At 43.9% G+C, this 27,328-nt stretch overlaps 1 long non-coding RNA gene across 1 annotated transcript; it reads left to right on the plus strand.

The window, feature by feature from the left end:
• Nucleotides 1-312: 312 nt before the first annotated feature.
• On the plus strand, nucleotides 313-17,386 carry LOC143773371 (uncharacterized). Its single transcript, XR_013215156.1, has 3 exons — nucleotides 313-383; nucleotides 16,554-16,691; nucleotides 17,098-17,386. It is a non-coding gene; the product is annotated as an uncharacterized LOC143773371 (long non-coding RNA).
• Nucleotides 17,387-27,328: the final 9,942 nt, after the last annotated feature.

Below are 27,328 nucleotides of genomic sequence, written 5' to 3' on the forward strand. Positions count from 1 at the left end.
ATCCATTTGGATTCGCACCTCAATAATTGATTCGTGATATTGCCACCCCTAATGTTAACGTTGATGCCTTCGAGTCCCATAATTCTTAAGCCCTTAGTGCTACTTCTATGCATCTCCAAAAAGTGTGCCACTTAAGTTATTGTCTTTCCTTTCTCCTGATCTTGCTTCGATGTTGAGATGTTGGAAATATGTTGTTGACTTCTCCTTAACTCTTGAGTTGTTTGGCCCACATATAATTTTGAACAGTCACATAAAATCGCATAAACAAGATTCCTTGACCTGCAATTAAAGTAAGATTTTGATTTTATCAGAAAAAGTACTGTGGCAATGGAGACCCCGTCCCGTTCGATCATAAATTGGCAAACATTGCAGCCCCCACAGGGGTAAGTACCAAGGATCTTGTTACCAGCCTTAAGTTTCATTTTTGGACGTTGATAATGGCTGTGGCAGAGTTGGTCCTTCAAATTACATTCTCTCCTAGCCACTATTTTAGGGGTTGATGAAATATGTAAAGAAAGTCTTGGTTCACACAATAGAAAATTCCAATTTTTTTGTCAAGATTTTATAAATGTCTGACCACTGATTGTTATAGGTAGTAATAAGGGACAGAGGACGATTTTGTTCACGAACCTGTTTTCTGAGAAGGCTCGGTCTGTCCATCTGTTTAGCCTCTTGGAATGCCCTTGATACTGTCTTCCGTGGGTATTGTCTGTTGACAAAATGAGTGGTTAAATCTTTAGCCATTGTCTGGAAATCCTCTGAACTGCAATTTCAGCGTAGTCTAAAGAACTGACTTTTCGGTATCCCGTTTCTTAGATGTGCTGGATGATAACTGGAATAGTGTAGCAGATTGTTGCTGTAGATTTGCGGTACAAACATGAAGAAACGTGGTTCTCTTTAATAGATATCTTGATATCCAAGAAGTCAACAGATGTCTCAGAGATAGTGGAGGTAAGACTGATATTGAAGGAATGCCGATTAAGCTCCTCAATGAAGTTCCCGCATTCTTCCAGGGATCCTGTCCACAAAAAGAGAATGTCGTCTATATAACGTTGCCAGGTGAGAACCTTCATAGAAAACAAATCATGTTTGTATACCACAGTCTCCTCCCACCATCCTAAAAAGAAATTTGCATATGAGGGCGCACACCGCGCCCACATAGCAGTCCCAGAGATCTGCCTGTAAAATTTCCAGTCAAAGATAAAATAATTTTTGTCAAGGATGAAGTGGAGGAGTTCCAACAAAAGGAAATTATGCTCACCATCCTCTTGTTGCTTTTCCAAAAAATGTGAGACCGCCTGGATTCCCTGGTCATGTGCAATACTGGTATAAAGTGCTTCTACATCGAGGCTGACCAGGATCGTGTCCTCCGGGATAAATAGATCTCCAAGATGCGTCATCAGGTGTACTGAGTCTCTCACCTAGGAAGCTAGAGAAAAAGCTATTGGTTGAAGAAAATGATCTAAATACAAACATGGACGTTCCATGATACCCCCTATACCTGACACTATCGGACAACCAGGAGGCTCCATAAGTGACATGCACTTTTGGCAAAATATAGAAAGTTGGAACTACAGGATGAGTGAAAAGAAAGTCTGCTTCCTTCTTATTCAAGATGCCCTCATATAGTGCTCTTTTTTATCAGGAAGTCCAGTTTGTCTTTAAAGGGAAGGTGCCACCAGTTTTCTTGTAGTTTGTTTTTTTGTGAAATTAAGCTTAAAATAGTAAATAAAATGTATTAATGCAATGTTTGCACTGCTTGCAAACATTTCTATATGAAAAATATTATATATTTTCTTACAAATATATATATTGACCACTAGGGGGAGCATTTTCCGTTTTAGACCTCAAGCAGCTATAGTGAGACTTACCAGCTTTATTGTTAGCTGGAAAATCTGGGCAGTAACTGCTGACATCACCATTTCCCTCCCCTTTTGGGTGGTCTAATATCCCTGGGGCAGAATGAAGAGCAGCATCACAGGGCAGAGCCATTTTGTGTGTGACTGCCCTGTGATCTGCTATCACCAGCAGTTACTGCATCAGAAGCACAGTTAGTTTATGTGGTGTGTATGGAGCAGCATTGTCTGTGCAGAGCTGTCTGTGACTCATCCCTCAGTAAGATAAGAAGGAGCTCCAGGTCTGCAGTGAATGGCTGGCATTGTGGAGGGAGAGGAGAGATACATTATATGGCTGAGAGGTGTCAGGTGTCACCTCTCTCTGCAGGCTGTGAATGCAGCTTAATGGAGTGAATGGAGCTCCTGTGATAGAGAGTAAGTGGAGCTGGGCAGAGAGCACTGGGCTATAATACAATGGCTGCTAGTCACACCTACAGCAGTGAGTTGCACAGCCCACAGAGGCGTGCCCAGCTCTCTGCTAATGCAGCTACAATGTTATAGATAGGGTCCTCGCCGGTCTATTATCTCCTATGTCCATGGGGTGCTGTAAAATGACACTGTTAGTGTTGTGAACTGCTGTGAAACCAAGATGTCAGCCCCCAGTTCCTTCTTTAAACACATATAACACACGAAATCTGTTTCACATGCATTTAAAACTTGGTTATAGCAGCATGTTATGCTACATTACAGTGATTTATTAATAATCTACAAACGCGGTACCTTACCTTTAAGCTTGCGATTATTTATGAAAAAAACAAATATGGCGAACATTTTTAAAATTTAGCAATTTTCAAACTTTGAATTTTTATGCCCTTAAATCAGATATTTCACACAAAATAGTTAATAAACAACGTTTCCCACATGTCTACTTTACATCAGCACAATTTTGGAAACAACATTTTTTTTGTTAGGAAGTTATAAGGGTTTAAAAGTTGACCAGCGATTTCTCATTTTTACAACAAAATTTACAAAACCATTGTTTTTAGGGACCATCTCACATTTAAAGTCACTTTGAGGGGTGTACATGACAGAAAATACCCAAACTTGACACCATTCTAAAAACTGCACCCCTCAAGGTGCTCAAAACCACATTCAAGAAGTTTATTAACCCTTTACGTGCTTCACAGTAACTGAAACAATGTGGAAGGAAAAAATGAACATTTAACTTTTTTTTGCAAACATTTTACTTCAGAGCCAATTTTGTTTTATTTTCACAAGTGTAAAAACAGAAAATGAACCACAAAATTTGTTGTGCAATTTCTCCTGAACACGCCAATACCCCATATGTGGGGGTAAACCACTGTTTGTCGCGTTTGGGAGCCCGTGTGTGCCTAAACATTGGAGCTCCCCCACAAGTGACCTTATTTCAGAAACTAGACCCCCCAAGGAACTTATCTAGATGCATAGTGAGCACTTTGAACCCCCAGGTGCTTCACAAACTGATCCATAAAAATGAAAAAGTAAAGTACTTTTTTTTTTTTGACAAAGATTTTATTTTAGCTAAATTTTTTTTCATTTTCACATGGGCATCAGGATAAAATGGATGGTAAAATGTGTTGGGCGATTCTCCTGAGTACACCGATACCTCATATGTGGGGGTAAACCACTGGGCGAACGGCAAGGCTCGGAAGAGAAGGAGCGCCATTTGACGCAGAATTGGCTGGAATTGAGATCGGACGCCATGTCGCGTTTGGAGAGCCCCTGATGTGCCTAAACAGTGGAAACCCCTCACAAGTAACACCATTTTGGAAGCTAGACCGTTTAAGGAACCTTTCTAGATGTGTGGTGAGCACTTTAAACCCCCAGGTGCGTCACAGAAGTTTATAACGTAGAGCCGTGAAAATAAAAAAAATCAAATTTCTTCTACAAAAATGATCTTTTTGCCCCCAAATTTTTATTTTCACAAGGGTAACAGGAGAAATTAGACCACGGAAATTGTTATGCAATTTGCCCTGAGTATGCCGATATCCCATATGTGGGGGTAAACGGTTAATTACCAGCAATCGCAACTCAGAGGGCAGTAAAAACCGACCCGTATCATGTTCTCTGGGGTCTCGGTAACCCCCGCAACCGAGACCCCAGAGAAAATTTGACTCTGGGGGGCAATATACACTTTTTCCACAGCGCCGTTAATTAAGTTTAAGTACCCTTATCTGCCGCTGTTAAAAGGCGTATTGGCAATCGTTAATAGGGACATCAGCGTTCACTTCAAAAGTGAAAACCAAACTGTTCAAATCAGCTTTCTTCACAGAAAGTGTGATGCAATCACATCCACTTCTATTCCCATATGGGGACAGTGGATGGACAATAAATTTGACAACTCCAATTGCCCTAAGTGTGCAACATCAAGGAATTGGTGACATTCATCTTCCATCCATACCAGTGGATCAAGATCAACAAGAAAAAAATCACCCTGTTGCAGTACTATGCATACAGGCTTGCCATTCGTGATGAGTTCAATCCCCTTTTAAATGCTGGGAAGTTGACGCAACAATTTATCGTTGACAGTTACAGCAAAATTTAATCCGACAGGATCGAATATATAAAACAAAATCAAAAGGCATTACGCGTCAACAGTTATGCCAGCTTTATGGATCACATCCATAATGCTGCATTACACCAAGGGCTAAAAGTTGGGACACCAGTAATTTTACCGTCCACTTTCAATGGAAGCTAATCAATGTTGAGATATGTTCTTCAATAAAGAAAAGTGTTAAATATCTTTTCAAATATGTATACAAAGGACATGAATGTGCCAATATCAAGTTTGATACATTAAACTGGAATGAACCAGCCATGTACCTAGATTCTCGGCATATAAGCGCCCCTGAGGGAATGTGGAGAATCAGAAAAAATAAAATGCATGATGCTTCACATACCATTAAAAGGCTTGCTGTTCACCTTGAAAACATGCAGCAAGTGTTTTTTGAAGATGGTAATGTGGATATGGTTATTTCAGACTCAAAAGCCTCTACTCTGCAGGCTGATTTTGAGCTAAACAGAGTTGACGCTACCACCCATCAGTATTTGTACAGTTAAATCCCTGAACACTATATGTCTGGGATACAAAAGCTGTAACAGAAGGATGGAAGAAATGACGGGCTCAATTTGGGAAAACAATTGCCCAAATGTATACAGTCTCTTTAACAGATGGTGAGCTATGTTACCTAAGACTCCTTTTACTTCACGTAAGAGGAGTAAAGTCTTATACTGACTTAAGGACTGTCAATGGAGTCGTACATGACATGTATAAAAATGCGTGCATTGATCTTCCTCTTTTGGAAGACGATTCCCAATGGGAAGACGGCACGGATGCAATCGCTTTCCAAATGCCCTACCAACTTCGTGAATTATTTGCTATAATTTGTGTATATGGGGAACCAGATAAACCATTGGCATTATGGCAAAAATATAAAACCAAATTTATGGAGGATTACACCAGGCAGTATACTCCAGAAATTGCTAAGCAACTGGCTCTTCGTGATATTAATGAAGTGCTCTTGAGCAATAAAAAGTCCTGTGCTGACTACGGATTGCCAACTCCAGTAAATGTTCCAGATGAAATCCTGGACCAACTGAATTATGCTGTAATAAAGCAGGAAGCTGAGCAATTGAAAGCTATGCTTAATGAAGCTCAGAAATCAGCTTTCGATGCAATTATGCAAGCAGTCAATGCTGCATCACACCCAGACGACACTAGCTCACACTTTTTTTTCTGGACTTCTCAGGAGGCAGTGGGAAGACATTTTTGTACAACTGCTTTCACAAGACACTACAAGCAGAAAAGTCTCCACTGGATTGGTGACTACATTACTACAAAACGGTAGCACCTACCATTCCATGTCTGGCCTTGGAATTACAACAAATGAGACCACAGTTTCAAAAATTAAGCCAACCTCACTTCAAGCAAAGGAGCTTAGGGAGTCATCTATCGTTATTTAGGACGAAGTAACAATGACTTCCTGTTTTAGTATGAACGCTGTGGATAATTTGTTCCAAGACATATGTGGGAAAAAAAGATGATTTGGTGGAAAAGTTTTCATAAACGGTGGTGACTTTGGTCAAACCCTACCAATAGTGGAAGGTGGAAAAAGAGCCCAAATTGTACAGTCCACCATTAAATACTCAAAATCCTGGAATCAGTTTTCACGGTTATAGTTACAACAGAATATGAGAACGTCTCAGGACGAAGTTGAGTACAACTCACGGTTACTGAAACTTGGCAATGGAGAGTTGTCAAATGTATATGATCTACCAAAAGACAAAATTGAAATCCCGAATTCTTTTATTGAAGAGGGTGATTTAATTACAGCTATTTTTGGCGACTCAATTGAGATTACCGATGCAACGGTAGAAGCAATTGCCAATAAAGCAATTCTTACGCCATTGAATGATGACGTTCACACCTTGAATGACAAAATTCTTAGTCAAGTTCAAGGTGAACACTCAACATATCGCTCCGTTGACAATTGCGGAAGAGGAGGGTGTGATTCTCACAGATTACCCTGTAGAGTTTCTTAACTCTTTGAATCCCACTGGGATGCCTCCTCATGAACTAAAGCTGAAACCAGGAGCTGTAATTATGCTCCTGCGTAAGGAAATGAAATGAAATGAAAATGTCGCAATTAACGTCGTGCAACGGGTCCGTTAGCACACCCATTGACAGCAATGTTATTTCTGCCTGAAGCGCATCGCTAGCACGTGCCTTTTTCGGCTCGCGCTAGCGATGTGCTGTTCTTTTGTGGCGCGATCTGCGAGAGCGGGGACGTTAACGCGACCCCTACAAATACATTGTGTTATCTCAATTTGCTAGCGCTAAACGGATTGCCCTAATGCAATGTGAACCTAGCCTAATCTTAACAGAAAGCATGGCCTTTATAATGGCACAAGGCTTTATGTGAAAAGCTTAAAAGCAAATGTTATTCATGCCGTTGCTTTAAATGGAAAAGCAAAGGGTCAGACAGTTCTTATTCCAAGAATTGACCTGATTACCAAAGATAAGTGCAGCGCCCCAGAGTCCTGGTCGTTGCAGTACTGATGCTCCGCCGCTATGGGGAGCTATGGTACGTCTGATGGCACTGAAGGAGTTCTGACCAGGTATCGCAGTCACCAATACACTTCACAGTCTGGCCTCCAGGGGGAGCTAAGGGTGCTATGTATTAGGCCACTCCTCACAATCTGGTAAAACTGGGGGTTAGGCAGAAAGTTAGGGAGAAGCTGACTGGGTTGGAACCAGGCAACACCTTGTGGCAGAGGGTGTTGTAGGGGGAAGATTCAGAGGGGTCCCTGTCAGGGGTGGGATCCTGACAGAGGCCTAGCACACAGAGAGAAAGTTACGGGACCGCGCCTGCACGAGATAGCGGCGGTGCCCCAAGAAAGGACAAGAAGCGAGGTTCATTGTGCTGAGTGAGAAATGAGATCAACGCAACAAGGAGAATACCAGTAGGAGTCGTGCTGTAAGACGAGGCAACATCCTATTGAGGCGCATAACCGGTGGCCGGAACGCCGAGGAAGTATAGAGCTCCAGGCCAAACTTCAAACATACGGCAGGACAGTCAGTTATAGGCGGGCTGTCTCACCCAATTGACCCAGGAAGACACAGGGGGGGTAACAACAGGTGTGGGGAGACGCTAGAGTCCCGGAAGAGCTCCGAGCCTCCCCGTCATACGGGTGCATCCTAACCATAAGATCTGGGGGACGTGGAAGAACATCAGAATCGAGTTGTGAGGGAACACGAGAAACACACAACAGTTGTGGGGACTATCCCGTAAGCACAGCAGGGGAGGACCACAACACACAAGCGCTAGAAGGTAGGCACAGATTTCCACCTGCAAAGGGAACTCTGGAGGTGCCATCGGACCGGCCGGACTTGCGCAGCCTGGTTAACCGTATTCCGGACTGAGGATCCTGAAGCCTTCAGTAAAGAGGTAAAGAGACTGCAACCTGGTGTCCTCGTTATTTTCTGCGACCGGCACTGCACCGCACCATCACAGTATCATCACCATTCCCTCCACCTTTATTGTACGCCCCTCAGCAGGGTCACGGACCGGGTCTAGCCACCGTGACAACCCCAGAGCAGAGACTTAGAGGCCCGGTACCGGGTACCCCTCGGCCCTGCGGCAGTGGGGGGCGCTGCAAACTTGGCGTCACGAACAGGATCTACTTAAGCCTGAAGAATCGGGTCATGTGTGCCTTGGAACTGTGATTTATTATACTTGGACTGTGACTTATTGCAAAGACCGTGTATTGACACTTGCCGCCAAAAGTTCCCGCCAAGATCCGCCGCCATTGCAGTACCACAGGGAGCGCAGAGGAAGAAGAGGGGCGTGCCATGGGAGGAGACCACCAAAGCGGCGCCAAAAGTAGCGACCGTCCCCTCTGACTTCTGCTGCGAGATGACGACCTGCCCAGCAGCCGAGGAGAACCGCCCCCTGATTTGCAACGGCGGGAACGAGCCAAAGAAGGAGCTCGACCTAGGAGAAATGGCGGAGCCAGTTGCATGCGTTGCCGCCGAATGCCAGGCAGCGACGATGAGCAGCAAGTGCCTGTGCGACGGCGAAGTGATCCCGGCTTGCCCTCACCCACTAGAGGCGGACTCGCGTCCACCGCCGGTGAAGGATCTGAACTCCTTGAAGCCACCGACGGAGGAGCCATGGAGGGCGGAGCCACATCAAGAGGCCATCTCGGAGGAGCCGCGGTCCGGGCTGCAGCCGATTCCAGTGTCCTTGTCAGCGGAACGGATCGACACCGGTGGAATCACATCAGGCGCAGGTATGGAAAGCGCCCCTGCTCCCCCGACCGATCCGGCTCCCCTGACCGATCCCGCTCCCGTGACCGCTCCTCACCCCAGCAATAACTGTTTCCTCTCGGTGGAGCGGGTGATCCTTACCCCCGACACGATGGGGAAGCTGGTACCTCCACTACCGACCACGATGGGGGAACCCATAGATGTGAGCCCAGAAGGGGTGATCCTCCAGTGGGACACCCCCTGGACCGGGCCAGAAGGAGCTCGGGAGGAAGGCTTCACCCTTGCTGTGCTCACCTGGGAACAATATAAACAATGTCTGATCCTACATTGGAAAAACCGAAAAGAGACCGGACAGACTGATCCACTAACCGTACGGCGCCCAAAGCCTGCGCACGGCAGACAGGATGCGGTAAAGCGGGGAACTGTGTTGGCCTTTCACCCAAAGCGGGGTTGGGGCTCCATACAGGAACCGGGACTACCGACTGACATCTTTGTTACCAGTTATAACGTGAAGACTCCCTGCCGCAATCAATATGGAGACCCACTATTGCAATGGGGGGACCAGGTGACCTACACCCGCCACCGGAGTGCGCAAGGAGGGTGCGCTCGGAACATCCAGCGATGTGGGCCTGAGGGGGTGTCACCTGTTGTCCCGACCCTGACTGATCCGGACCTGACAGATCTTGTTACTATTGCTACTGTACGCCTTGTTGCGGCTACCGAGCTTGCAGCCAGGGTTAGCCTTCGAATCCAGACACCGGGTGACCTGACTGCACCCGAGAGACCAACCCTTGAAACTGATACCACCTCAGCCGCAGGAAGGAGACCGCCCCCTGCGCAGCCAGAAACTGAGTAAGCAAGAATGCTTCATAATGTAAATAGTTGACTGTTTGTCCTTCTGATGTTTTGCTGCTTTGGACCCGACTAGGGTTATTCTTAAAGGGATCCCTTTGTTTACCCGGGATCCCTATTGCTTTCTATTTTTTTTTGTTTTCTACCTGTTTGCACAAGTTATCAAGAACTGCTGAATCATGAACAATGCATGATTACAAACTTTTTGTACATAGTTTGCACCTTTTTAAAGGTGCCCTCTACTGGTTTTATAACAGAAAGGACTCTTTGCGAAGAAACTGTTCCTGGAAGCAGTACCGGAGTCCTTGCTGCGAACAGACTTGCAGCTTGACAAGTTGCACTACTTCTTAGAGACTAAAGGTACCTTCACACGAAACGACTTTGTAACGATAACGATAGCGATCCGTGACGTTGCAGCGTCCTGGCTAGCGATATCGTTTAGTTTGACACGCAGCAGCGATCAGGATCCTGCTGTGATGTCGCTGGTCGCTGAATAAAGTTCAGAACTTTATTTGGTCGTCCGATCGCCGTGTATCGTTGTGTTTGACACCAAAAGCAACGATACCAGCGATATTTTACACTGGTAACCAGGGTAAACATCGGGTTACTAAGCGCAGGGCCGCGCTTAGTAACCCGATGTTTACCCTGGTTACCAGCGTAAAATGTAAAAAAAAAAAACCGTACATACTTACATGCGTCCCCCGGCGTCCGCTTCCCACACTGACTAAGCGCCGCAAAGTGAAAGCACAGCACAGCGGTGACGTCACCGCTGTGCCCTGCTACTGCCGGCGCTCAGTCAGTGCAGGAAGCGGACGCCGGGGGACGCATGTAAGTATGTACTGTTTGTTTTTTTTACATTTTACGCTGGTAACCAGGGTAAACATCGGGTTACTAAGCTCGGCCCTGCGCTTAGCAACCCGATGTTTACCCTGGTTACCCGGGGACCCCAGCATCGTTGGTCGCTGGAGAGCTGTCTGTGTGACAGCTCTCCAGCGACCAAACAGCGACGCTGCAGCGATCGGCATCGTTGTCGCTATCGCTGCAGCGTCGTTTCGTGTGAAGGTACCTTTAGTCCCTTCTTAAAGGGGATGTTCATCAAAAGCACTTAAAGAATGATGATGTTTTGAAAGAAAGTACTAATAATGCTGATATGTAAAAGTTATATGTAGCTAACTAGTTGATTGTGAGAAATGTTTAATGATGTTGATAGAAGAATGAGGACAGAAAGTGAACCCGTACGGGGTTAGTCAGTGAGTCCTCCTAGGAGCCATACAGAGATGGCTCAGTAATCCTGAACCGAAAGATGGATGATAAGTTCTATACCGTGTATAGTAGTGGAAAGGCAGTAGGCCCGGGCAGAAAGGGGCGGTCCTGTAACAGAAAGGAGAGGCAGTAGGCCTGGAGCAGATAGGACAGGCGGTCCTGCAGATGTAAAGAAGGAGAATGCAGAAAAGTTGATTAGCCTTATAATGTTTTATAAGAGGGTCTTTAGTGGATTCAGCGAGTACGTCCTTAAAGGCAATGTTAAATTATCGTTCAAAAATTTTGCACTTAGTAGAATACCCGGTTGGGTAAGAAAAGTTATTTATAGTATGTTATTTAAAGTATTTAACCAAGTTTGTAACGTTCAAGTGTCCCATAAAGGGAAGCTCTGTTAAAAAGTTTACTTGTACTTGCATTTTCAAAATTGTATGTCTTTTTGCTGACATGTATTGTTGTTTTCTTCCCAGTCCAGGAGTACTGGATTTAACCGGGGGGAGTGCAGCGCCCCAGAGTCCTGGTCGTTGCAGTACTGATGCTCCGCCGCTATGGGGAGCTATGGTACGTCTGATGGCACTGAAGGAGTTCTGACCAGGTATCACAGTCACCAATACACTTCACAGTCTGGCCTCCAGGGGGAGCTAAGGGTGCTATGTATTAGGCCACTCCTCACAATCTGGTAAAACTGGGGGTTAGGCAGAAAGTTAGGGAGAAGCTGACTGGGTTGGAACCAGGCAACACCTTGTGGCAGAGGGTGTTGTAGGGGGAAGATTCAGAGGGGTCCCTGTCAGGGGTGGGATCCTGACAGAGGCCTAGCACACAGAGAGAAAGTTACGGGACCGCGCCTGCACGAGATAGCGGCGGTGCCCCAAGAAAGGACAAGAAGCGAGGTTCATTGTGCTGAGTGAGAAATGAGATCAACGCAACAAGGAGAATACCAGTAGGAGTCGTGCTGTAAGACGAGGCAACATCCTATTGAGGCGCATAACCGGTGGCTGGAACGCCGAGGAAGTATAGAGCTCCAGGCCAAACTTCAAACCTACGGCAGGACAGTCAGTTATAGGCGGGCTGTCTCACCCAATTGACCCAGGAAGACACAGGGGGGTAACAACAGGAGTGGGGCGACGCTAGAGTCCCGGAAGAGCCCTGAGCCTCCCCGTCATACGGGTGCATCCTAACCATAAGATCTGGGGGACGTGGAAGAACATCAGAATCGAGTTGTGAGGGAACACGAGAAACACACAACAGTTGTGGGGACTATCCCGTAAGCACAGCAGGGGAGGACCACAACACACAAGCGCTAGAAGGTAGGCACAGATTTCCACCTGCAAAGGGAACTCTGGAGGTGCCATCGGACCGGCCGGACTTGCGCAGCCTGGTTAACCGTATTCCGGACTGAGGATCCTGAAGCCTTCAGTAAAGAGGTAGAGACTGCAACCTGGTGTCCTCGTTATTTTCTGCGACCGGCACTGCACCGCACCATCACAGTATCATCACCATTCCCTCCACCTTTATTGTACGCCCCTCAGCAGGGTCACGGACCGGGTCTAGCCACCGTGACAACCCCAGAGAAGAGACTTAGAGGCCCGGTACCGGGTACCCTTCGGCCCTGCGGCAGTGGGGGGCTCTACATAAAAACTTGCCAGTCCAGATGCGACGTCGTCAGTTTCCTGTTATGTTGACTTTTGCAATGACCATCAATAAATCTCAGGGACAGTCCTTGAATATTATAGGAATTTATTTGCCTCTCCCAGTGTTTTCACACAGGCAGTTATGTGGCTTTCTCCAGGGGAAGGAAAAGCCAACAAATAAGGGTCAAAATATTTGAGACACAGAAGCAAGGTAAACTTATTCCTAACATTGACAAATGGTTTACTGTCAACGGACCAAACATTGGGCATGGGCAGGGCCTTGGAGACAGATCCCAAGTGCACTCAACCATGTGAAATAGCTAGTGCTATTCCTCAATCGGATAGCTCTACCTGTTCAATTCCTTTAGGAATAGGGCTATGGGATAGCTCTACCCGTTCACTTTCTTCATGGATAGCGCTATCGGATAGCTCTATCCGAACAGTATTAACTACAGAGCTTTTTCATACACAAGGTAGGAGTAGCAAGAGAGGTACACCAGGTATTTATGTTTGCTATTAGTCTGCACATACGCCAGTCTGGTGCATGGGTACACCCCATTGCGAGGTCAGTCTGCTGCGTGGTTACACCCCATTGCGTGGTTCGTAATCACAGCGCATGCCCGAAGGGCCCGCAATCACTCGTTTCCTTCTATTGTAAATCTTGAATCTTACAAGGACCTTAAGCATAAAAAGGACCTATAAAAACAGGAGAAACGAGCAAAGGTCTAAGGTAGAAAAGCCCACATGCCTGGTGCCAGGGCCATAAAGGGCCTAATAGACTCTCTCTGCTACATGAAAAGACACCAGTATTACTCATACATGATATTGTGTCTGCGCTCAGGAACTTCATGTTCTACCTTTGTATGTTATATACCTTTCTATGCCATTCAGTAATCCAGAATATTTTGTAATCTAAGGCATATCGGATTTTATCACTTATAGGCAGCACGGTGGCTCAGTGGTTAGCACTGTTTCTTGCCTGCATTGGGGTCCTGGGTTCAAATCCCACCATGGACAACATCTGTGTTCGCGTGGGTTTCCTCCCATACTCTAAACACTGATAGTGAATTTTGATTGTGAGCACCAGTGGGGACAGCAATGACGATGCGGAATATGATGGTGCTATATAAGAAATGCATAATATATAATAGTATCACTTCCATAAGCCTTGTACAGTCATGGCCAAAAGTGTTCGAACAATTGAAATTTTTTTTCCAGAAAATAAAGTATTACTGCCAGAAAATTATTCCAATGACGCATGTTTTGTTGTTCACATGTTTATTTTTTGTGTGTGTATTGGAACAACACAAAAAAAATACTGAACTAAAAAAAGCAAATTGGACATAATTTCACACACAACCTCAAAAAAGAGCCTGACAAAATTGTTGGCACTTTTCCAAAATTGTGGCTAAATAACTTTGTTTCAAGCATGTGATGCTCGTTCAACCTCACCTATGGCAAGTAACAGGTGTGGGCAATATGAAAAATGCACCAGAAACCAGATAAAAAAGGGGAGAAGTTTACTTAATCCATGCATTGTTTGTCCCGCAATAACATAACCAAAAAGAAAGTTGGTCAAAAGTAAATTGCACTTGCCATCATAACAGGGATCCCAAAAAGAAAACGGAACTAAGGAGCCAACTAGTGCATATGGTAAAAAAAAACAACAAATTTTATTGAAAAAAATAATTTAATACACAGTGGAAAATAATGAGGAGAAGAGTCATGGAGTGTCACATGGCTAGGAACACATGGGGTCTACAGGCAACAGGTATATATATGTGCATATGACAATGATAGAATAATAATATGGTGGTACATTATCGGTGCTCAAATCACAAGAAAACAATCTTAAATTAAGTAAAGACACTGTAGCTCAGTCACCCATCAGTTCACTCTATACAAAACACTGTTAAACCCCTGAATAGATAGAGATTAAATCAATCATGTCATACAAGCAGTCCATAGGCCGCAAAGGTAAAATGCACAGTTAACAGCCGATAGATAAATGAAGGCAAAGTGCCTGAGTGTATTACCTGACAATGAGGTGTGGCAACCCCAACGTGCGTTTTGCGTTGGCTTCTTTGGGGGTTATGATAACGGGTTTATTAAGTGTTTTGTACAGAGTGAACTGATGGGTGACTGAGCTACAGTGCCTTTACTTTATTTAAGATTGTTTTCTTGTGATTGGAGCACTGATAATTTTTCATTTTTTCACATCCTTATAATCCAGCTTGGGTGATTTGTGGTCACCAGTACTACAGCATTACTTGCCCCATTACATATAACAGATGAACTAGGTTCTATCTGTTTGAGACCATGGTCTTTTTTCAATACATACACATCAGTCACCTTATTCTGCGACTGTCCTTTTTGATGAGAGTAAACTTTTATATTAAATCCATACTTGGCATTGATTTAAATATTCTTGTACCTTCTAACCCCTACTCATTCAATGGACAGGTGGCTTCTCTTTCTCTCTATAGCTTGTGTGCAACATTGAGGCTGAGCTACCGATAGCTCGTGAAGTCTCCTCACCCATGACATTATATGTCATTGATCGGGCACTCTGTGCTATGGCACTTTTAGCACTGATGCATCTTGCTAGGGGTGGCGCTGATATCTTACTTTGCTCTGTACGACAGCTCTACTGCACTGTGCCTCCGTGCACTAGTTCGCTCCTTCCGTTTTCATTTGGGGATCCCCGTGTTCCACACTAAGTTTGGAGGACAGAAAGGGAAGAGAACTGTCTGAGGACTTGAGAAGCAAAATTGTTGAACAATATCAACAATCTCAAGGTTACAAGTCAATCTCCAGAGATCTTGATGTTCCCTTGTCCACAGTGCACTACATAATCAAGAAGTTTAGAAGCCATGGCACTGTAGCTAATCTCCCTGGATGTGGACGGCAGTGAAAAATTGATGAAATATGGCAACGCAGGATAATTTGGATGGTGGATAATCAGCCCCAATCAAGTTCCAAAGAAATTCAAGCTATCCTGCAGACTCAGGGTGCTTCAGTGTCAAGCAAATTCTCGATGTTTGAATGAAATGAAACGCTATGGCAGAAGACCCAGGACGACTCCACTGCTGACACAGAGACATAAAAAAGCTAGACTGCAGTTTACTAAAACGCACGTGAGTAAGCCAAACTCCTTCTGGGAAAGCGTCTTGTGGACAGATGAGACCAAGATGGATCTTTTTGGTAAACCATATAACTGTTTACCAAAAAAAAAGAAAATGAGGCCTACATAGAAAAGAACACAGTTCCTACAGTCAAATATGATGGGGGGTTCAAAGATGTTTTCGGGTTATTTTTCTGCCTCTGGCACAAGAGGCCTTGACTGTGTGCAAGGGATCATGAAATCTAAATATTACCAAAGGATTTTGGGTCGCAATGTAGAGCCCAGTGTCAGAAAGCTGGATTTGTGTCCTAGGTTATGGGTCTTCCAGCAGGACAATGACCCACAAACATACTTCAAGAAGCACCTAGAAATGGTTGGAAGTAAAGCGCTGGAGAATTCTGAAGTGGCCAGCTATGAGTCTGGATCTAAATCCCATTGGATTTTATGATCACCTGTGGAGATCATAAAATTGCTGTTGGGAAAAAGCGCCTTCAAATATGAGCGACCTGGAGCAGTTTGCAAAAGAAGAGTGGTCTAGAATTCCAATTTAGAAGTGTAAGAAGCTTGTTGATGGTTATATGAAGTGATTGATTGCAGTTATTTATTACAAAGAGTGTGCAACCAAATATTAAGTTGATGATGTCAACAATTTTGTCTTGCCTTTTTGTGGGAAATGAAGTCAAAATTGCTTTTTTTCCGTTTTTTTTTTTTTGTATTATTCCAATACACACTAATGAAATAAACGTGTACAACAAAACATGTTTAATTGCAAAAATTTTTGGGGGAGAAATACTTCATTTTCTGGAACAATTTCAAGGGTGTCAACACTTTCATCCATGACTGTAAGTTGGACATCGTATAAGAAGACTATATGGATTGTTGCTGATGTGAGTATAATATAAGAGGGAGTATTTGGGTTGCAGTCACAGTACATAATGACAAGGTGATTCCTCCAATATTGTTTATTTCCATAATCCTGGTTCAAAGCCATGAAGAAACCCTAAAAATAACCCTAAAATTTCAATGTGATTTTTATTTTACAGGTCAACTCCTCAAACACCAGATTTCTGCTATAGGATGAGCAGGTCCTGATCATACACATCCCACAAATTCCATTATTTTTGACCGTTAATGATTTTTGCTGCACGTTCAAACCATTTACATTACCTGATTGTGAAAAGGTAAAATGTGTTGTATAGGATGATCCCTAATTATAGTAATAAAGGCATCCACCTCTCATGACTTTGAGATAGTTATTGTAAGCTGATCGCTATGTTTGGATTGAATCGATTTTATTAGTAGTTCTCTAAGGTAAAATGTATCTTAAAAAAGTGGGACCTTGTGCTGCTGTTATTCTCGCACTGGCAGATCAAACACTTACTAAAAAAAATGTAATGAACTTGTGCAAAGAGGCAAAAAGATGGCTGAAATCAGGCAATCATGCTATATGTATGAAGTCTGCCATAGTTTGCGTAATGTTTGCGAATTATTTGGGGTTGAAAAAGGTCAAATGTGACTATTTCAGATTACTTTTATACTATGAGTATGGGTATTATGAGGGATCCTTCCTCTTTCTGTCTTCACCAGAGACCCCTGCAAGAAAGTTTGGATTCAACATGTCAGATCCAGAGATTGTGGGCTCAGAATAGTCAACAACTAGTAGCAAGACACCTCAGCAATGAATCACAGAAGATTTGTCAAACATAAGCTGTAGGTCAGAACAAGGTGGTCAGCAAGATGATAATCAAACCTAGGAACATAGATGCCAACAGAACCGAGCGTGCAAGCAGAAGTCAAGCCAGAAAGGTGTACAAAGCGGAAATCGAGAATTTGGTAAAATGCTGGGTCAGTGCAAAGGAAGGCAGAAATCCACTAGCTGAAGGCTTCATAAGAGCTTCTGATCTTCATCCAAGGGTCAGGAAGGCTCATTTAAATAGACCATCAGCATCTTTTTCAACCAGATTATTATTTTTTTCAATAAATGGGTGAAAGAGGGAAATTGTTGGGGAGTGATTTTTTTTACAAATGACTTTTCTGTGTGCGTCTATTTCTTTTGACTATGGGGTTAGTAATGGGAGTGTCTGACAGTCACCTACCCCCACAAACCCATTTGCCTGATTGCCAACACACCAGGGCAATCGGGAAGAGATGAGGCTAAGCACCGCAATTGGCTCATCTAATGCGTGTCATTTCTTGGGTGGCTGAAGGCTGCTTATATTAGACTGGGAAGGGGCAAATATCCATAGACCTTCCCAGCCTATTAATATCAGCACAAGGCTGTCTGCTTAGCTTTTGCTGGTTATTATAAATAGGAGGGACCACACATAATTTTTTTAAGGGTCCCCCTTTTTTAATAACCAGGAAAGCTAATTAGACAACTGTGAGCTGATATTAATAGGCTGGGAAGCTCCATTGTTATCGAGTCATTCCAAGTATGATAATATAGGCACACAGCGGTCTGCTTTCCCTTAGCTGGTTGTTAACCCCTTCACCCCCAAGGGTGGTTTGCACGTTAATGACCAGGCCAATTTTTACAATTCTGACCACTGTCCCTTTATGAGGTTATAACTCTGGAACGCTTCAACGGATCTTGGCGATTCTGACATTGTTTTCTCGTGACATATTGTACTTCATGATAGTGGTAAAATTTCTTTGATATAACTTGCATTTATTTGTGAAAAAAACGGATATTTGGCGAAAATTTTGAAAATTTCGCAAATTTCCAACTTTGAATTTTTATGCCCTTAAATCACAGACATATGTCACGCAAAATACTTAATAAGTAACATTTCCCACATGTCTACTTTACATCAGCACAATTTTGGAACCAAATTTTTTTTTGTTAGGGAGTTATAAGGGTTAAAAGTTGACCAGAAATTTCTCATTTTTACAACACCATTTTTTTTTAGGGACCACATCTCATTTGAAGTCATTTTGAGGGGTCTATATGACAGAAAATACCCAAGTGTGACACCATTCTAAAAATTGCACCCCTCAAGGTGCTCAAAACCACATTCAAGAAATTTATTAACCCTTCAGGTGTTTCACAGGAATTTTTGGAATGTTTAAATAAAAATGAACATTTAACTTTTTTCACACAAAATTTATTTCAGCTACAATTTGTTTTATTTTACCAAGGGTAACAGGAGAAAATGGACCCCAAAAGTTGTTGTACAATTTGTCCTGAGTACGCTGATACCCCATATGTGGGGGTAAACCACTGTTTGGGCGCATGGCAGAGCTCGGAAGGAAAGGAGCGCCATTTGACTTTTCAATGCAAAATTGACTGGAATTGACATGGGACGCCATGTTGCGTTTGGAGAGCCCCTGATGTGCCTAAACATTGAAACCCCCCACAAGTGACACCATTTTGGAAAGTAGACCCCCTAAGGAACTTATCTAGATGTGTGGTGAGCACTTTGACCCAACAAGTGCTTCACAGAAGTTTATAATGCAGAGCCGTAAAAATAAAAAATCATATTTTTTCACAAAAATGATCTTTTCGCCCCCATTTTTTAATTTTCCCAAGGGTAAGAGAAGAAATTAGACCACAAAAGTTGTTGTGCAATTTGTCCTGAGTACGACGATACCCCATATGTGGGTGTAAACCATTGTTTGGGCGCAGGGCAGAGCTCGGAAGGGAAGGAGCGCCATTTGACTTTTCAATGCAAAATTGACTGGAATTGAGATGGGACGCCATGTTGCGTTTGGAGAGCCCCTGATGTGCCTAAACATTAAAAACCCCCACAAGTGACACCATTTTGGAAAGTAGACCCCCTAAGGAACTTAACTAGATGTGTTGTGAGAACTTTGAACCCCCAAGTGTTTCACTACAGTTTATAACGCAGAGCCGTGAAAATAAAAATTCCTCTTTTTTTTCACAGAAATGATTTTTTAGCCCCCAGCTTTGTATTTTTACAAGGGTAACATAATAAATTGGACCCCAAAAGTTGTTGTCCAATTTGTCCTGAGTACGCTGATACCCCATATGTGGGGGGGAACCACTGTTTGGGCGCATGACAGAGCTCGGAATGGAAGGAGCGCCGTTTGGAATGCAGACTTAGATGGAATGGTCTGCAGGCGTCACGTTGCATTTGCAGAGCCCCTGATGTACCTAAACAGTAGAAACCCCCCACAAGTGACCCCATATTGGAAATTAGACCCCCCAAGGAACTTATCTAGATGTGTTGTGAAAACTTTGAAGCCCCAAGTGTTTCACTACAGTTTACAACGCAGAGCCGTGAAAATAAAAAATCCTTTTTTTTCCCACAAAACTTATTTTTTAGCCCCCAGTTTTGTATTTTCCCAAGGGTAACAGGAGAAATTGGACCCCAAAAGATGTTGTCCAATTTGTCCTGAGTACGCTGATACCCCATATGTTGGGGTAAACCCCTGTTTGGGCACACGGGAGAGCTCTGAAGGGAAGTAGCACTGTTTTACTTTTTCAACGCAGAATTGTCTGGAATTGAGATCGGATGCCCTGTCCCATTTGGAGAGCCCCTGTTGTGCCTAAACAGTGGAAACCCCCCAATTATAACTGAAACCCTAATCCAAACACACCCCTTACCCTAATCCCAACGGTAACCCTAACCACACCCCTAACCCTGACACACCCCGAACCCTAATCCCAACCCTATTCCCAACCGTAAATGTAATCCAACCCCTAACCCTAACTTTAGCCCCAACCCTAACTGTAGCCTTAACCCTAGCCCCAACCCTAGCCCTAACCCTAACCCTAGCCCTAACCCTAGCAATAACCCTAGCCCTAACCCTAGCCCTACATTTTTTTTATTTTTCCCTAACTAAGGGGGTGATGAAGGGGGGTTTGATTTACTTTTATAGCGGGTTATTTAGTGGATTTTTATGATTGGCAGCCGTCACACACTGAAAGACGCTTTTTATTGCAAAAAATATTTTTTGCGTTACCACATTTTGAGAGCTATAATTTTTCCATATTTGAGTCCACAGAGTCATGTGAGGTCTTGTTTTTTGCGGGACAAGTTGACGTTTTTATTGGTAACATTTTCGGGCACATGACATTTTTTGATCGCTTTTTATTCCGATTTTTGTGAGGCAGAATGATCAAAAACCAGCTATTCATGAATTTCTTTTGGGGGAGGCGTTTATACCGTTCCCCCTTTGGTAAAATTGATAAAGCAATTTTATTCTTCGGGTCAGTACGATTACAGCGATACCTCATTTATATCATTTTTTTATGTTTTGGCGCTTTTATACGATAAAAGCTATTTTATAGAAAAAATAATTATTTTGGTATCGCTTTATTCTCAGGACTATAACTTTTTTATTTTTTTGCTGATGATGCTGTATGGCGGCTCGTTTTTTGCGGGACAAGATGACGTTTTCAGCGGTACCATGGTTATTTATATCTGTCTTTTTGATCGCGTGTTATTCCACTTTTTGTTCGGCGGTATGGTAATAAAGCGTTGTTTTTTGCCTCGTTTTTTTTTTTTTTCTTACGGTGTTTACTGAAGGGGTTAGCTAGTGGGGCAGTTTTATAGGTTGGGTCGTTACGGACGCGGCGATACTAAATATGTGTACTTTTATTGTTTTTTTTTTTTATTTAGATAAAGAAATGTATTTATGGGAATAATATATATATATTTTTTCTTTATTTAGGAATTTATTTTTTATTTATTTTTTTACACATGTGGAAAAAATTTTTTTTTACTTTGTCCCAGGGGGGGACATTACAGATCGGTGATCTGACAGTGTGCACAGCACTCTGTCAGATCACCGATCTCACTTAGAGTGCAGCAGGCTTACCAGCGCCTGCTCTGAGCAGGCACTCGGTAAGCCACCTCCCTCCCTGCAGGACCCGGATGCCGTGGCCATCTTGGATCCGGGACCTGCGGCGAGGAGGGAGGTAGGAGACCCTCGGAGCAACGCGATCACATCGCGTTGCTGCGGGGGTCTCAGGGAAGCACGCAGGGAGCCCCCTCCCTGCGCGATGCTTCCCTATACCGCCGGTACACCGCATGTTTGATCGCGGTGTGCTGGGGGTTAATGTGCCGGGGGCGGTCCGTGATCGCTCCTGGCACATAGTGCTGGATGTCAGCTGCGATATGCAGCTGACACCTGGCCGCGATCGGCCGCGCTCCCCCCGTGAGCGCGGCCGATCGCGTATGACGTACGTCAGATGTCAGAAAGGGGTTAAAAATAGGGGGACCTCGTCATTTTTTTTAATATAAATAATGTATTTTTTTAATAGGTTAAAAAAAGCTAAACAGCCTTTAGTGCCACATGAAAGGGTGCTAGTTTATTTTATGTAGGGGGCTTTACATTTTTGAAAAGGAAAATTGGAACCAGCTCACCACATCCTGCGTTATGTAGTCCAGTATGCACGGAATGACGTTCTGACCAAAACGTGAAGCACAGAGACAAGTAAAAAAAATTCCAGCTTCTGGCAGCAATCCATAAAATCAAGGCCTTGAGGAAGAACGCTGTTTGCGTTCGAAACGCGTCACCATGTTGTTTCCTGTTCCCCGCAGTGTGACATGACATTTTTGGAATTTTAAAGTGTCTTCAATAAAGGATTTTCATATTTTTATTGATTCTTCCAGAATCTAAAATTCTTTTTCTACTTGGCTTTACATTTCTACATAACATCTATCTATCTCTTTATTCTGATGGTTCTGGCTGTGAATTTACTGTACTTGGCTGATGCTTGCCGTGATTTTTTTTTTCTAAGTTCGATCTGAGCTGAGAAAAAACTCGCAAATGAGCACTGATTCATTATTTACATTGGTCAGAGTTCAATCTGATGCTTCCTTCCATTGCACTTCTTCGTATTATATGCCAGTGTGAGCAAGCCCTAATGCAAACACTGTCTTAGTAACTTTAACCCCTTAACAACCGCCGATACGCCTTTTAACGGCGGCCGCTAAGGGTACTTAAACCACAGCGCCGTTAATTAACGGCGCTGTGGAAAAAGTGAATAGCACCCCCCAGAGTCGGATTTTCTCTGGGGTCTCGGTTGCCGAGGGTAGCCGAGACCCCAGAGAACATGATTCGGGGGGGTTTTACCGACCCCCGAGTTGCGATCGCCGGTAATTAACCGTTTACCGGCTGTCGCAACAAAAAAAAAAAAAACGCGATTTGCCTTTTAATTTCTCTGTCCTCCGATGTGATCGCACATCGGAGGACAGAGAAATGTGGTCCCCAATGGCCCCCAATAGCCCCCCGATACTTACCTACCTCCCCTGGTGCTCCTCGTGGCTCCCGATGGGCGCCGCCATCTTTTTTCCGGGAAAAAATGGCGGGCGCACGCGCAGTACGCCCGCCGCCCGGCACCCGTTAGATCTTTGGGGTCTCGGCTGCCGGGGGTAGCCGAGACCCCAAAGAACATGATCGGGGTCGGTTTGCACCGACCCCTGCTTTGCGATCGCCGGTAATTAACAGTTTACCGGCGACCGCAAAAAAAAAAAAAAAGCGATCAGTTATTTCTCTGTCCTCTGATGTGATCGCACATCAGAGGACAGAGAAATAGGGGGATTCGGGGACCCTAACATACTCACCTGGTGTCCCTGGGTCCTCCTGTGTCTCCTCTTGCTGGACGGCTTCTTCGTCGGGAAAGAAAATGGCGGGCGCATGCGCAGTGCGCCCGCCATCTGCTGCCATCTGCCGGCCGGCAGGAGAAGACGAGTTGGGGCTAAAATTAGGGTTAGGGTTAGGGTTAGGGTTAGAGTTAGGGTTAGAGTTAGGGTTAGGGTTAGGGTTAGAGTTAGGGTTAGGGTTAGAGTTAGGGTTAGGGTTAGAGTTAGGGTTAGGGTTAGGGTTAGAGTTAGGGTTAGGGTTGGGGCTAAATTTAGGGTTAGGGTTAGGGCTAGGGTTAGGGTTAGGCTACTTTCACACTAGCGTTTTTTGGCTTCCGTCGCAATGCGTCGTTGGAGAAAAAACGCATCCTGCAAAAGTGCTTGCAGGATGCGTCTTTCTCCATTGGCTTGCATTAGCGACGCATTGCGACGGATTGCCACATGTCGCATCCGTCGTGCGACGGATGCGTCGTGCTTTGGCGGACCATCGACACAAAAAAAAATACATGTAACTTTTTTGTGCGACGTGTCCGCCATTTCCGACCGCGCATGCGTGGCCGGAACTCCGCCCCCGCCTCCCCGCACCTCACAATGGGGCAGCGGATGCGTTGAAAAAACAGCATCCGCTGCACCCGTTGTGCGGCGCTTAGAACGCTAGCGTCGGTACGTCGGCCCGACACACTGCGATGGGCCGAGTACGACGCTAGTGTGAAAGTAGCCTTAGGCTTCTTTCACACTTGCGTCGGTACGGGGCGGTCGCAATGCGTCGGCCCGACGTACCGACGCACGTTGTGAAAATTGTGCACAACGTGGGCAGCGGATGCAGTTTTTCAACGCATCCGCTGCCCAGTCTATGTCCTGGGGAGGAGGGGGCAGAGTTACGGCCACGCATGCGCGGAAATGGCGGATGCGACGTACAAAAAAAAGGTTACATTGAACTTTTTTTGTGACGACGGGGGCTAAAGTTATGGTTAGGGTTGGGGCTAAAGTTAGGGTTGGGGCTAAAGTTAGGGTTAGAGTTGGGATTAGGGTTTGGATTAGGGTTGGGATTAGTGTTACGTTTGGGATTAGGGTTGGGATTAGGGTTAGGGTTGGGATTAGGGTTAGGGGTGTGTTGGATTTAGGGTTTTGATTAGGGTTATGGTTAGGGTTGAGATTAGGGCTGTTTTGGGGTTAGGGTTGTGATTATCGTTAGGGTTGTCATTAGGATTATGGATCGGGTTGAGATTAGGGTTAGGGGTGTGTTGGAGTTAGGGTTGGAGTTATAATTTGGGGGTTTCCACTGTTTAGGTACATCAGGGGGTCTCCAAACACGACAGCCAATTTTGCGCTAAAAAAGTCAAATGGTACTCCCTCCCTTCTGAGCTCTGCCGTGCGCCCAAACAGTGGTTTACCCCCACATATGGGGCATCAGCGTACTCGGGATAAATTGGACAACAACTTTTGGGGTCCAATTTCTCCTGTTACCCTTGTGAAAATAAAAACTTGGGGGCCAAAAATCTTTTTTGTTGGAAAAAAAAATATTTTTTTATTTTCACTACTCTGCATTATAAACTTCTGTGAAGCACTTGAGCTTTCAAAGTTCTCACCACATATCTAGATAAGTTCCTTAGGGGGTCTAGTTTCCAAAATTTGGTCACTTGTGGGGGTTTCTACTGTTTAGGTACATCAGGGGCTCTGCAAACGCAACATAACACCCACAGACAATTCTATCAAAGTCTGAATTCCAAAATGGCCCTCCTTCTCTTCCGAGCTCTGCCGTGTGCCAAAACAGTGGTTTACCCCCACATATGGGGTACCAGAATACTCAGGACAAATTGGAGAACAAATATTGGCATCCAATTTCTCTTGTTACCTTTGTGAAAATAAAAATTTGGAGGCTAAAAAAATCTTTTTTGTGGGAAAAAAAATATTTTTTATTTTCACTACTCTGCATTATAAACTTCTGTGAAGCACTTGGGCATTCAAAGTTCTCACCACATATCTAGATAAGTTCCTTGGGGGGTCTATTTTCCAAAATGGGGTCAGTTGTTGGGGGTTTCTACTGTTTAGGTACATTAGGGGTCTGCAAACGCAACATAACGCCCGCACACAATTCTATCAAAGTCTGCATTCCAAAATGCCGCTCCTTCCCTTCCGAGCTCTGCCGTGCGCCCAAACAGTGGTTTACCCCCACATATTGGGTACCAGCATACTCAGGACAAATTGGACAACAACTTTTGGGGTCCAATTTCTCTTGTTACCCTTGTGAAAATAAAAACTTGGGGGCTAAAAAATCTTTATTGTTAAAAAATATATATTTTTTATTTTCACGACTCTGCATTATAAACTTCTGTGATGCACTTGGGCATTCAAAGTTCTCACTACACATCTAGATAAGTTCCATGGGGGGTCTAGTTTCCAAAATGGGGTCACTTTTGGGGGGTTTCTACTGTTTAGGCACATCAGGGGCTCTCCAAACGCGACATGGCGTCCGATCTCAATTCCAGTCAATTTTGCATTGAAAAGTCAAATGGCGCTCCTTTGCTTCCGAGCTCAGCCATGCGCCCAAACAGTGGTTTACCCCCACATATGGGGTGTCGGCGTACTCAAGACAAATTGTACAACAACTTCTGGGGTCCATTTTGTCCTGTTACCCTTGGTAAAATTTGGAGGCAAAAAGATCATTTTTGTAGAAAAAATGCGATTTTTTTATTTTCACGGCTCTACGTTATAAACTTCTGTGAAGCACCTGGGGGTTTAAAGTGCTCACCACACATCTAGATAAGTTCCTTAAGGGGTCTAGTTTCCAAAATGGTGTCATATGTGGGGGGTCTCTACTGTTTAGGCACATCAGCGGCTCTCCAAACGTGACATGGCGTCCGATCTCAATTCCAGCCAATTCTACATTGAAAAAGTAAAACGACACTCCTTCTCTTCCAAGCTCTGCGGTGCGCCCAAACAGTGGTTTACCCCCATATATGGGGTATCGACGTACTCAGGAGAAATTGCACAACAACTTTTGTGGTCTAATTTCTCCTGTTACCCTTGTGAAAATAAGAATTTGTGGGCGAAAAAATCATTTTTGTGAAAACAAATGCGATTTTTTATTTTCACGGCTCTACGTTATAAACTTCTGTGAAGCACTTGGGGGTTCAATGTGCTCACCACACATCTAGATAAGTTCCTTGGGGGGTCTAGTTTCCAAAATGGTGTCACTTGTGGGGGGTTTCCACTGTTTAGGCACATTAGGGGCTCTCCAAACGCGACATGGCGTCCGATCTCAATTCCAGCCAATTCTGCATTGAAACAGTCAAACGGTGCTCCTTCACTTCCAAGCTCTGCGGTGCGCCCAAACAGTGGTTTACCTCCACATATGGGGTATCGGCGTACTCAGGAAAAATTGCACAACAAAATTTGTGGTTAAATTTCTGTTTTTACACTTGTGAAAATTAAAAAAAATGGTTCTGAAGTAAAATGTTTGCAAAAAAAAGTTAAATGTTCATTTTTTTCTTCCACATTGTTTTAGTTCCTGTGAAGTACGTAAAGGGTTAATAAACTTCTTGAATGTGGTTTTGAGCAGCTTGAGGGGTGCAGTTTTTAGAATGGTGTCACACTTGGTTATTTTCTATCATATAGACCCCTCAAAATCACTTCAAAGGTGATGTGGTCCCTAAAAAAAACATGGTGTTGTAAAAATGAGAAATTGCTGGTCAACTTTTAACCCTTATAACTCCCTAACAAAAAAAAAAATTGTTTCCAAAATTGTGCTGATTTAAAGTAGACATGTGAGAAATGTTATTTATTAACTATTTTTTGTGACATATCTCTCTGATTTAAGGGCATAAAAATACAAAGTTTGAAAATTGCAAAATTTTAAAAATTTTCGCCATATTTCCATTTTTTTCATAAATAATTGCAAGTAATATCGAAGAAATGTTACCACTAACTTGAAGTACAACATGTCACAAAAAAACAATCTCAGAATCAGCGGGATCCGATAAAGCGTTCCAGAGTTATAACCTCTTAAAGTGACAGTGGTCAGAATTGTAAAAATTGGCTCGGTCATTAAGTACCAAATTGGCTCTGTCACTAAGGGGTTAAAGTGAACTCACCATAGAAACAGATGGTAACCCAATTTTAACCAACAGCCCATTTAATAACATTGACTGACTTTTGATGTATTTTAAAAAAAAAAATGTGCAAAGCTTATACCAAGTCATGTGTGATCAGTAGTGTTGAGCGATACCTTCCGATATCGGAAAGTATCGGTATCGGAAAGTATC

This window comes from Ranitomeya variabilis, chromosome 5, assembly GCF_051348905.1.
Source record: "Ranitomeya variabilis isolate aRanVar5 chromosome 5, aRanVar5.hap1, whole genome shotgun sequence".
NCBI lineage: Eukaryota > Metazoa > Chordata > Amphibia > Anura > Dendrobatidae > Ranitomeya > Ranitomeya variabilis.